The sequence below is a fragment of the Martes martes genome (assembly GCF_963455335.1).
Source record: "Martes martes genome assembly, chromosome: 8".
Lineage (NCBI taxonomy): Eukaryota > Metazoa > Chordata > Mammalia > Carnivora > Mustelidae > Martes > Martes martes.
The window spans coordinates 76,672,462-76,686,225 of NC_137895.1; positions in this window are offsets into that span (position 1 = coordinate 76,672,462).

Sequence of the window (13,764 nt, forward strand, 5' to 3'; positions counted from 1 at the left end):
TCTCGAAAACCCCTGGCACTTTGCATCTTGATGTAATCCATCACTGTGGATAGCTCAACACCTAACCTGGGAAACTGAATGCTTTTGGTTTTCATGGACACTCATCAGCTATACAGTAAAATCTTAAACTGTGTCAACTCGGGGGAAATTGAAATTTTCATTCTCCATCTGGCCAGTTTCCCAGGCTAGGGGCCATTGTTTCCAGTAACGATTCAGAATCTGACCGTTTAAAAGCACACAGGTACTTGGTTCTTCCCATTCCTCAAGGAACTTGGAGTGTTCCTAGAACCTTTGTTTTGGGCTGGGAGCCAGGTCTGCAGTCAATACACTGTGAGTGGTGAGCAGAAACTTGGCTTTCCATTTGTGCTGTCCTCACTGGGAAGTCTCTGCTAGGGGCATTCTCAGCCTAAGACAAAGAGTAGGGAGAGGGATGCTGGTATCAGCCTCTGGGTCATGGGGGGAATACTGCTTGGCCTCCACAGATTCCAAGGTCCCATGGCAATAGGGCCTAGGCAACCAGACTTCATGGAGTACCTTATTTGTGTAACTATTATTTAGGGGCTTCACCGTGTTTACTAGTCTGAACACTACTCAGAGGAGGTTATTATTATACCCATTTATTTCTGAAAATACAAACCAGTGGATAAATACTGTGTTAGAAGTATTATGGGACAAAACAAACGACCTTATGGGGAAAAAAGGAGAGAGGAAAGCCGAGAAACAGACTCTGAACTCTAGAGAGCAAACTGGTGGTTACGGGGAGTGGGGATGGGTAACAGGTGATGGGGATTAAGGAGTCCACTTGAGTACAGTGTGTTGTAGGAACGCGTGGAACCACTAGGGGAAAGAGTTAAGATGGCGGAGGAGCAGGAGGATCCTGAGCTTGCCTCTTCTCTCCAACGTGGGTAGATAGTTGGCAAATCATTCTGAACACCCAGGAAATCGACTGGGGGTCTGGGAGGACAAAAACGACAAGTCTACAAGTAGAAAAGCCACCACCTTTTGGATGGTGGGAGTTGCGGAAGTTCACTCGGGGAGACGTGGCTATGGATCCCGCCGCTGGGGAAAGAGCCCGCTTATGGAGGTAAGTGGTATTAGAAGCTGCGGAGCGCAAAAGCTGAACTTATAAATTTGCTACAGTAGGGGACGTGCCTGGATTGAAAGTGCACAACTGGTAAAAAGGGGCAGAATCCCAGGAGTTACAGAGTAGTCTGAGGATCCCCAGGGTCCCAGGAAGAACACGTGGCGCTAAGGCGCGCGCTGTTTCCAGGCACAGGAGCCCGGAAGCACAGAGAGCCGCAGGTCTCGGTGCAGGCTTCTGCTATAACCTGCAAACTGCTGCGCAGCTGTGGGACCCCTTTCCTGGGACAGGCTGGCAAGTGTGGGGAGGAGTAGTGTGTACCTGGAGGAACAGTGTGGGTCTGCGCCCTGGCCATCCCTGAAATCTGGAGTGAACTCCAAAAGGCTCAGACAAGGATAGGGTGAATGCAGGCAGGGGTCAGATGGAAATCGGTAAAACAAATAAGGTGATTGACTGCTCTTCTGTGAGGGCTCACTGAAGACTGGGGCTGTGAAATTTCAGCTCCGAGGCTAGAGCGCAGAGTGCAGCGCTTTTCTTTTCTTTTTTTCTCTCTCTTCCTTCCCTTCCCTCCTCTCTCCCTCCCTTACCCTTTTCTTCCCTTTCTTTTCTTTCTTAAAGATTTTATTTATTTATTGAGAAAGAGAACAAGCGGTTGGGTGAGGCAGAGTGAGAGGGAGAAGCAGGATCCCCGCTGAGCAGGGAGCCTGGCATGGGTGAGGGGCTATCCCAGGACCTTGAAATCACAACCTGAGCCAAAGGCTGATAATCAGCTGAGTCACCCAGGTACCCCATGGGTGCAGCCATTTTCATCCCACCATCAGGGCTGAAAGCCTTCAGAGAATTCAACAGTGCCACTTCATGGAAGCCAGAGCTGTGTGCACCAAGCCCTGACCCCTGTGCCCTGGAGGCACATTTCTTTTCTTATAAAGATTTTATTTATGAGAGAGAGAGAGAAAGAGAGAGAGGTAGCACAAGTAGACAGAGCAGCAGGCAGAGGGGGGAGAAGCAGGCTTCCTGCTGAGCAGGGAGCACCACAGGGGGCTCAATTCCAGGGCCCTGGGAATCACGACCTGAGCTAAAGGCAGGCGCTTAACTGGATTAGCCATCCAGGCGCCCCCTGGAGTTACATTACCACTGAAACAACAGAATGAGCGCAGCAGGCCCCTCTCCCAGGAGACCTGCACAAACAACTGGCTTGCACCAAGTTTATTGATCATTACAAGGCTACAAAATCTTCAACTCTAGGGAAATAGGATCAAGCTTCCTTTTTCCTTTTATTCTTCATTTCTTTATTATTTTTTCTTTTATTTTTATATTTTCCAATTCCTTTTTAAAATTTTTTATTATTTCTAAAATTTTTATATATATACTTTACATATATAGTTTTAATTTTTTGTCTATTTTCATTTATTTTATTTTTTATTTTGTATTATTTTGGGTTCTGAAGTCTTTAAATAGACCAAAACACACCCAGGATCCAGTTTTTTTTTTTTTTTTTCTTCTTGTTTTGTGTTTTTGTTTTTCCGGGGGTTTTTTGTTATTGTTTGTTTTTTCTTTTTCTTTGTTTTTGCTTTGTTTTCATGTTTTTTTTTTTTTAATTTTTATTTCTGTTTTTGTTGTTCCTTTTTAGACCTAAATGCAGATTGAAAGTGAGGGGATGGAGAACTATCTATCATGCTAATGGAGGTCAAGAGAAAGCTGGAGTAGCCATACTTATATCAGACAAACTAGATTTTAAAACAAAGACTATAACAAGGGCAGTCTGGAAGACTGGAAGACTGGAAGAAGAGATTATATCACAATTAAGGGTCTATCCATGAAGAAGGTCTAAAAATTATAAATACTTATGACCCCAACTTGGAAGCATCCAAATATATAAATCAATTAATAATAAATATAAAGAAACTCATTGATGATAGTACAGTAATAGTAGGGGACTTTAACACCCCACTTACAGCAATGGACAGATCATCTAAGCAGAAAATCAACAAGGAAACAATGGCTGTGAATGACACACTGAACCAGATGGACTTAACAGATATACTCAGAACTTTTCATCCAAAAGCAACAGAATACACATTCTTCTTGAGTGCACTTGGAACATTTTCCAGAGTAGATCACATATTGGGTCACAAATCAGCCCTCTACAAGGATCAAGATCAAGATTATACCATGCATATTTTCAGGTCACAATACTCTGAAACTAGAAGTCAAATACAAGAAAAATATTGGAAAGAACCTCAAATACAAGGAGATTAAAGAACATCTTACTAAAGGAAGGACTAGGTTAGCCACAGAATTAAAGAAGAATTAAGGAAATACATGAAACAAATGAAAATGAAACTATGACAGCCCAAAACCTTTGGGATGCAAAGGCAGTTCTAAGAGGAAAGTATATTGTAGTACAGGCCTACCACAAGATGCAAGAAATGTCTCAAATACACAACCTAACCTTAGACCTAAAGGAGCTAGAAAAGGAACAGCAAAATAAAGTCTAAAGCCAGTAGAAGAAGGGAAATAATAAACATTAGAGCAGAAATAAATGATACAGAGATAAAAAGCCCCAGTAAAATGGAGTAAGGCAATTCAGAGCTGGTTCTTTGAAAGAATTAATAAAATTGATAAAACCAAGCCAGACTTATAAAAAAGAAAAAGGAAAGGACCCAAATAGATAAAATCACAAATGATAGAGGAGAGCTCACAATCAACACTACAGAAATACAATTATAAGAGAACACTATGAAAAATTACATACCAACAAACTAGGCAAACTGGGAAAAATGGACAGATTCCTAGAAACTTAAAACTTACTACCAAAACTGAAACAAGAAGAAATAGAAAATTTGAGCAGACCCGTAATCAGTGAAGAAATTGAATCAGTAATCAATACTCTGCCAGCAAATAGGAGTCCATGGCTGGATGGCCTCTGAGCAGAATTCTACCAAACATTTAAAGAAGAATTAATCCCTATTCTTCTGATACTGTTACAAAAATGGAAGGAAAACTTCCAAACTCATTCCATGAAGCCAGTATTACCTTGATCCCCAAACCAGACAAAGACATCACTAAAAACGACAATTACAGACCAATATCCCTGATGAACATGGATGCAGAAATTGTCACCAAGATACCAGCTAATCGGATCCAACAGTGCATTGAAAGGATTATTCACCACAACCAAATGGGATTTTTTCCTGGGCTGCAAGGGTGGTTCAACATCCAGAAATCAATCAATGTGATGCACCACATTAATAAAAGAAAGGGCAAGAACTGTGTGATCTTCTTAATAGATGCAGAGAAAGCATTGACAAAATACAGCATCCTTTCTTGATAAGAACTCTCTGCAGTGTACGGATAGAGGGAACATACCTCAATATCATAAAAGCCATATACAAAAAACCCACAGCAAATACCATTTTCAATAGGGAAAAATTGAGACCTTTTCCCCTAAGGGCAGGAACATAACAGGGATGTCCACTCTCACCTTTGTTGTTCAACATAGTATTGGAAGTCCTAGCCTCAGCAACCAGACAAGAAGAAATAAAAGGCATACAAACTAGCAAACAAGTAAAATTTTCACTGTTGTAGACATCATACTCTATATAGAAACCTAAAAGCCTCCCCCCCAAAAAATTGCTAGAATACATACTTGAATTCAGTAAAGTCATAATATATAAACTCAGTGTGCAGAAATCTGTTCCATTTCTATAAAATAATAATGAAACAGCAGAAAAAGAAATCAAGGAATCAGTCCCATTTGCAAGTGCATGAAAACCAATAAGATAACCTAGGAATAAATCTAACTAAATAAGTAAAAGATCTATACTCAGTCAAAGACAAATACATGTGATCTTACTCATATGTGGAAATTAAAAGAAAACAGATGAATATATGGCAAGGGGGAAAAGAGAAAAAAAAAAAAAAGGGAGAGAGGGGAAACAAGCCATAAGAGATTCTTGATGGTAGAGAACAAACTGAGGGTTGGTGGAGAGAGGTGGGTGGGGAATGGGCTAGATGGGTGATGAGTCTTTTTTTTTTTTTTTTAAAGATTTTATTTATTTATTTGACAGACAGAGATCACAAGTAGGCAGAGAAGCAGGCAGAGAGAGAGGAGGAAGCAGGCTCCCTGCTTAGCAGAGAGCCCGATCGGGGCTTGATCCCAGGACCCTGGGATCATGATCTGAGCTGAAGGCAGAGGCTTTAACCCACTGAGCCACCCAGGTGCCCCATGGGTGATGAGTCTTAAGGATTATCACTGAGTATTGTATATAAGTGTTGCATCAGCAAATTATACTCCAGAAACCAATATTGCACTGTATGTTAACTACCTAAAATTAAATAAATAAATAAATAAATAAAGTGTTGAATCACTAAATTGTACACCTGAAACTAATATTACACTGTATATTAACTTACAGGAATTTAGTATTTAAATTTAATTTAAATTAAATGGAGTTTAAATAAAAATTTTAAAAAATGTATTATGGGAAAGAAGAGAATGCACCTATCTGTCCAGAGAGCAGAGCATCTGGGAGGATCACATACATAGAAAAGCCAGTTTTGAAGCAGATGCATTCAAGACCAATAAGCACTCAACAGTCCTGGGGGGGATAAGCATTCTAGGCAGAGGAATCACATATGTGCTACTTGGGAGCATGAGATTATTTTAAAAGCATCCTATTAAATACTGGAATTTGTGACAACTTCCAACCCCTAGAGAACTTACATCTACTGTATAAGGACACACTTAAGTAACTGAAGATGCAAAAATATATACTTATGGTTTATAAAGCATTTTACTATGAAATGTGAGACTATAAAGCTAATGAGGTCTTTGGGGGACATGTTTACTACAATGAAATTAGGAAAGATTTCGAAACAACAAGTTTATCTCATTAAAAAGTCAGAAAAGTAGTCTATGACTTTATGTACATATACAACATATTATATATGAGATTTTCCCCATCTCATTACAAATGAGCCCAAAGTAACTAACTTACTTGCTTTCATGATGGAAATAACTGGATAACAGTATGAAGTTTCCTTAAAAAGTTACAAATAGAACTACTCTACAATCCAGCAATTGTGCTACTAGGTATTTATTTACCCAAAGGTTACAAAAATGCAGATTCAGAATACAATACAGAATTCAAATACCCAAAGGATACACACACACACACACACACACACACACACACACTCTCTCTCTCTCTCTCTCTGGAATATTACTCAACCTTCAAAAAGAATGATATCTTGCCACTTGCACTGATGCGGATGGAGCTAGAGTGTATTATGCAGAGTGAAATAAGACAACTACCATATATTTTCATTCATCTGTAGAATTGAATAAAACAGATGAACATAGGGGAAAGAAAACAGAGGGAAGCAAACTATAAGAAGACTCTGTTTTGGATATTTATGATGATTTTATTTTTTAAAATCTAGGGACGCCTGGGTGGCTCAGTTAGTTAAGCCGCTGCCTTCGGCTCAGGTCATGATCCCAGCGTCCTGGGATCGAGTCCCGCATCGGGCTCCTTGCTCAGCAGGGAGCCTGCTTCTCCCTCTGCCTCTGCCTGCCACTCTGCCTGCCTGTGCTCGTTCGCTCTCTCTCCCTCTCTCTCTCTCTCTGACAAATAAATAAAATCTTTAAAAAAAATAAAAAATAAAATCTAGTACAAAGTGAAATTTTTCAATAACTATTGAATCAGTAGCCTAAAAAGAACCATTTATGGTAATTCAGCAAAGAAATTACAAAGTTCAGAGAATGTGGCAAGAGGATGATATAGTTATGTAGTACCATTATACTTTCATGTTATCACTTCAACCTCAATACTGTCTGGTAATTGATTAAAATCCTTTGGCATTGAAATCATTCTAGATTATTCATTTCTTGCTTCTTTTGATTCAATGTATTATGTCTTCCTAAATTCCATTGACTTTCAAGAAGTAGGAAAAGTACTGTAGAGAACAAATGATATAGAACAAACAGGGTTGATGGAAGGAGGTGGGTGGGGGGTGGCTAAATGGGTGATGGATATTAAGGAGGGCACTTGTTGACATGACCATTGGGTGTTATATGTAAATGACAAGTCACTTAATTCTACACCTGAAACCAATTTTACCATATATATTAACTAGAATTTAAATAAAAACTTGAAAAAAAGGGTGTATATAATATAATTTACTGCAGTGAGAGCCCAGTGGGTAAAATGTTACATTTGTAAGCTTATTCTCTCATGTTGGCATTGTTATGTATGGTATAGTGCAAATGAAGTATCTAGGCAACAAGTAACAAGTAATGAAGTAACAGGTAACAAGTAAGTAAATAAAGTAACAAGGCAACCATAGATAGAAGCTGCTTGTAGGTAAGAGTATTCTTTGACCATAAACTTTGCTTAGATGGATTTCTGCTGCCAATCACCAGATATATACATATTTGTCACAGGATTGAATCAAAGAAATCTTTGGTGAAGACAGATCAATAATAACATTGTTATTTTGACTAAAGTCATGCTTTCAGAAAGAGTATAAGTTTACTAATATGTTTAGGGATGCGGATTTCTTTGATGAGACCCTACCACTAGGATAAACAAAGTATGCCTAAGAAGAAATCTAAAAAGAACTTGGAAATTCAGTGCTCTATGTTCCAAGTTGGCTTGTAATAACAAGGAGATTTCCTGGTATCAAAATGAAAGTGGAGTTGCAAAGAGCTGTATGAGGGGTTTTTTTTTTAATTGTTTTCTTTGCAATTACTAAAATAAACACAATAAAGAAACACATTTTTAACCACAAACATACTTAGTCTATTAGTATATTGACCAGTGCAGTTGATAACATTTATGATTTTCTCTGGTTTGGTGGATGGTCTGCAGATGCTGTTGTTGTTTTGGGGAGGGGGAGGTGTCGCAGTGGTAGAAGAGAGCAACACTGAGGATGAGGATCATCTGATGAAAATTCTGCCTCAGCACAGAGTTACTTTTTCCATGTAACTTTTATACATTACAGTAACCACTTTCTGCTCCCCTCCCTACATACAATATGAGGTTTTGCTATTTATTTGTTTCTGAGCTACTTTACCGAGGGGCATGATGTCTGTGGCACATAATTACATCCAGGAAATTAATGTTGGTGTTCAAAACCTTCTATGAATTTCTGATGATTTCTAGGAAGTTCTTTATTCTTGTGGTAGGGAATTATAAAATAAATGAGATCATTTCAGTCTTATGTGTCAAGCCTGCTTGAGTACATCTGTGAGTATCTTTATTTAGCAAGAGGGATTTTATTTCAAAGATAAATATAAGTATTAGCTACATAAAATAGAATGTCTTCCTTGATACATACTTATTTCAAAATAAACATAAGTGGCAGAAATATCTGATAATATTCTGTGAACACTATTATGTTAAGCTCTTAAGTCAACTCAATTACATTTTTGTTAAATACTCTCAATTATTTTACACATTTTGGTGTTCCATAAAGATAATTAGTATGTGTCAGTTACAGAAAAAATAAGTAGTCCTTCATCCATTGACTACTGACACTTTATTTTTACAAACTCCCTTTGGGTTATTCACTTTATATTAAAGAAACTGGTTTTCTAGGTATAGACTTGTTTTTTAAATATAATACAAATTATCATTTTTTTCTTTAAATGATTTTTATACTTTCAAGGTAATGTAAATAGGAAGAAAGAAAATTGACATAATTTGAAACATTGAAGGAGATTTAAATTTTTTAAAAATTTAAAGTCAATTAATTAACATAGGATATTATTAGTTTGAGGTCAGTGATTCATCAGTCTTATATAATACCTAGTGTTCATTATATCACATACCCTCCTTAATGTGATCCCCCAGTTAGCCTGTCCTCCCACTTCTTGCTTTCCAGCAACCCTCAGTTTGTTTCCTATGATTAAGAGTCTTTTACGGTTTGTTTCCTTCTCATATTTTGTCTTGTTTTATTTTTTCCTCCCTTCCCCTATGGTTTTCTGTTATGTTTCTTAAATTTCACATATGAGTGGCATCATCTGATAATTGTCTCTGTCTGATTGACTTATTTCACTTAGCATAATTCCCTCTAGTTCCATCCATGTCTTTGCAAATGGCAAGATTTCATATTTTATCTATCTATCTATCTATCTATCTATATATCTTGTTGAAGGAGATTTTTATAACATAATTGCACATTATGGAAAAAGTGAAGAAGTACTCAATCTAAATCTTTAGTCATTAGTTGAAGGTCTGTGTGTCAGAAAGCTATGGGAAAGTCTCCCTTGTAAGTCTATATAGACAGAAGAATTAATTATTTTCCCTTCATGCATCAGAGTCAAAGAAACTGGAAGTGAGAAATGTGGGCTCTGGGCTCATGGTTATACCATCTGGCCTGCCCAATCTCTTTGTATCAGCGTCCTCATATGTAAAAAGATGAATAAATATTACTGCATATAGCTGTGAGAAGCATATTCTTCTCAGATCCTCCTTATCCCCAAACCTAAAAGAACTTTAAGCTGCTTTATATTTGTTGATGGAAGGAAGGTAAATTTTGAAGTTCGAAGCTGGTAGTTGGAGCCAATATTCTGCTGATCATTCATTCTGCTGAGTTACTTGAGTGACACCCTGGATTGTGTATCACAGGTATCAGTGGCTGAGTAACTTGGTATCCCATCAAACTAACACTGTGAATGTTTGTTCAGCCTTTGTTCAATGAGACCTAGGAGAAACTGATTTTGTGTTAACAAAAATAATATGAAAACAGATTCGCCTTGGTTTTATTTCCAGTTATATGACAATGATTTGGAGAAGTCCAGCCACTTAAAACTAAAAGGTTTAGATAAAAAGAAAGATCTGCTAAGATGGTATGGAATTATCAGGCCAAAATCAAAGTGAGGGTGAGAATGCAGTGATGTAAGCAGATCATCAAATCTCCCCCCACCCCCCATGAGCATTTGCTGATCCTAGTGAACTTGAATCGCAGTCTCTTCAGCTTTGAGTGGATTGGAGGGCAGAGGACATATCCCAACACACCTTGTGCTTTGGAGTCAAATACACAGCTGTTTCCATTAGGCGGGGCACTGAAGGATACATCTCAGTTTGAGTGAGAAGCAGGAGTAGAACTGCCCCATCCTCTCTCACTGGGACAGCATGGTCCTGAGACCGCCCATAAGTTTGCTCTTCTGAAGCTACAATCCAAATTCACATCATGAATATTATTAAAAACCAAATAATTCAAACTATTGATTAAATGAAAAATGTTTTAAAGTCCTTGAATTAGCTAAGAAGAGGGTAAACACATTTAGATTTTGATAAATGTATATGTATTGTCATTTCTAGAGTAACCACTAAAAGAATAAGTGTGTATAAGGTCTAAAGTAGTTGAGAAAAAAGAAATTATAAAATATTTTTCAATCCAAATGAAGGCAAGAAGTGAGTGAAATATAAACAAAAAAAGTGGGATAGATTAAAAAAATATACCACAGGTATAAAATCAAACATATCAGTTTTTACATTAAATGTAAATAAACTTAATGATCCAATTAAGAAAATATATTCAAACTTGATAAAAATAAAAACCCATCTATAAAGTATGAGATACAACTAAAATTTTTAAAACACATAAATATTGAACATAAAATAAGAGACATACAGACACACACAAGTAGTAACCAAAATGAAGCCAGGGTGGCTATATTAGTAGTAGACAAGCTAGACATTAAGGCAGGTATCATTATAGAAGTAAAGAGGATCACTTCATAATGCAAAATGTTTAATTCATTAAGAAGATGTAATTTTTAAATATATATGCAAAATATGCATTTAAATTTATTTAAATCTAAAATACATAAAGCAAAAGTTAGCAAAACTGCAAAGAATGATTAGACATATAAGAGTGAGAAATTTTAATATACCTTTCTCTTTACTTGGCAGAGCAACTAGACAGAAGAACAAAATGGTGAGGACAGAGGTTTGAATAGCATAGTGAAAATTTTTGACATGATGGAGATAAAAAGAATATTGCAAGCAGTATCTTTACCATACGTATTTCTTTTTCAACCACACAGGGAACATTTATAGAAACTTACCATAAACTGGTTCACAAGTCATTAATTTAATCATTTAATTTTAAAGGGCTGAAATCATACAGGTTTATTGTCTCACCAGAATGTAATTAAGATAAAAATCAATTGATGTACTACACCCTGGCTAATTGAATTTAAATTAAAAAGAAAAAATAATCAATTGCAGAAAGGAGTCACAGGTTGGCAAGCTGACTCTGATATAGAAATCAGTGTGCAGGAAGTTTATCAAAAGTGCTTCTTAGGGGCGCCTGGGTGGCTAAGTAGGTTAAGCCTTTGCCTTCCGCTCAGGTCATGATCTCAGGGTCCTGGAATCAAGCCCCGCATTGGGCTCTCTGCTCAGCAGGGAGCCTGCCTCCCCCTCTCTCTCTGCCTGCCTCTCTGCCTACTTGTGATCTCTCTCTCAGTCAAATTTTTTAAAAAAGTTCTTGGATCCGCACATGGGTTAGGGTATAGAAAGGAAGCAGGATGGGGCAGAAGGAGAAGTTGAGTGGTGCCACAGCAAGACCTCGGTTAACCTCATGGAGAAATTTGAAGCTAGTTTTTCAGGGTTGTCTAAGTTGGACTGAGGGGCCCAGGACTTTATACCCATCATTGACCAGTCATTGGATGTGGGATATCTGGAAAGGGCAAAGTGAACTTGGGCATGACAGCACTTCAGCAGAGGCATCTGTAGGAAATGGCTGTAAGACAAGTTGACAACCTTCCCAGGAAATGGGGGAATGTGTTCTTCAGTTCTGGGTGGTGTTGAGCAGTATCTACGGGAGATAACTAAAATTCCAATGTATTTCTAAAGCAATAAATACATATGTAGATAACCAATTGCTTTGAATGCATTTGTTGATTTCAGTAAAATTGGGATGAGCTTTTGAAGGACTTATGTATTATGTGGAACTGAAGACATAAATGAGGATCTACCAAACATGGGGAGTCTAATTAAAGATTCACTCCTCAAATGAAGCTGTACCCAAGAGAAGTAAACTCAGAATAAAGGTAAACCAGACCCCACTCAGCCCACACTTTTACGGCCCCTTCCTCCATGTAAAATTGTGTGGATGCTGAGCCATAGCTAGGTGGTGATAAAAGAATCTGAGACACTAACTCTGAAGTCATAGTAATTATAGACCAAATTTATATTGCACATGTTTCCAAAAAACATCAGATTTGTAAATGAAAGTACTTCTTTGGCTAGTATTTAGGTATCTGGAAGAAGAAAACTGACATTTTCACTGTCAGTGAAATGAGTATACACTTACTCTATTAGTCAAATGATGTAAAGGAGTTTTTAAAGATCATAAGCAATGTGCAGTCCAAATAAAGCCTATGAGAGAAGAAGACAACATGAGAGAGAAGATTCAGGATCATCTCAGAACCGAAGGAGACTAGCTAGAAGTCTAATTATGAGAATAGTAAAACGTAAGATCTGAGATAAAAACAAGCATGAAAATATCTTCAGGGTACAGGGAACTATGACTGAGGAGATTTGAAAAAGAGTCAAGTAGAACTTCTGAAGAGGAAAAATACATATAATTATATTGTCATGGATGGGTTTAATAGCATGTTAGACACAGATGAACAAAAAGTTGGTAAACTGGAAGATAAAACAAATTTTCTAAAATACATCCTGGGTAGAAAAATAGATTAAAAATATAAATGGATTTTAATTTGAATCTCCCTGATGGCTAGTGATGATGAACATTTTTTCATGTGTCTGATAGCCATTTGTATGTCTTCATTGGAGAAGTGTCTGTTCATGTCTTCTGCCCATTTTTTTTATATGATTGTCTGTTTTGTGTGTGTTGAGTTTGAGGAGTTCTTTATAGATCCTGGATATCAACCTTTTGTCTGTACTGTCATTTGCAAATATCTTCTCCCATTCCGTGGGTTGCCTCTTTGTTTTGTTGACTGTTTCCTTTGCTGTGCAGAAGCTTTTGATCTTGATGAAGTCCCAAAAGTTCTTTTTTGCTTTTGTTTCCTTTGCCTTTGGAGACATATCTTGAAAGAAGTTGCTGTGGCTGATATCAAAGAGGTTACTGCCTATGTTCTCCTCTAGGATTCTGATGGATTCCTGTCTCACGTTGAGGTCTTTTATCCATTTCAAGTTTATCTTTGTGTACAGTGTAAGAGAATGGTCGAGTTTCATTCTTCTACATATAGCTGTCCAGTTTTCCCAGCACCATTTATTGAAGAGACTGTCTTTTTTCCACTGGATATTTTTTCCTGTTTTGTCGAAGATTATCTGACCATAGAGTTGAGGGTCCATATCTGGGCTCTCTACTCTGTTCCACAGGTTTATGTGTCTGTTTTTATGCCAGTACCATGCTGTCTTGGTGATCACAGCTTTGTAGTAAAGCTTGAAATCAGGTAATGTGATGCCACCAGTTTTATTTTTGTTTTTCAACATTTCCTTAGCATTTTGGGGTCTCTTCTGATTCCATACAAATTTTAGGACTATTTGCTCCAGCTCTTTGAAAAACACCGGTGGAATTTTGATCAGAATGGCATTAAAAGTATAGATTGCTCTAGGCAGTATAGACATTTTAACAATGTTTATTCTTCTGATCCATGAGCATGGAATGGTCTTCCATCTTTTTGTGTCTTCTTCAATTTC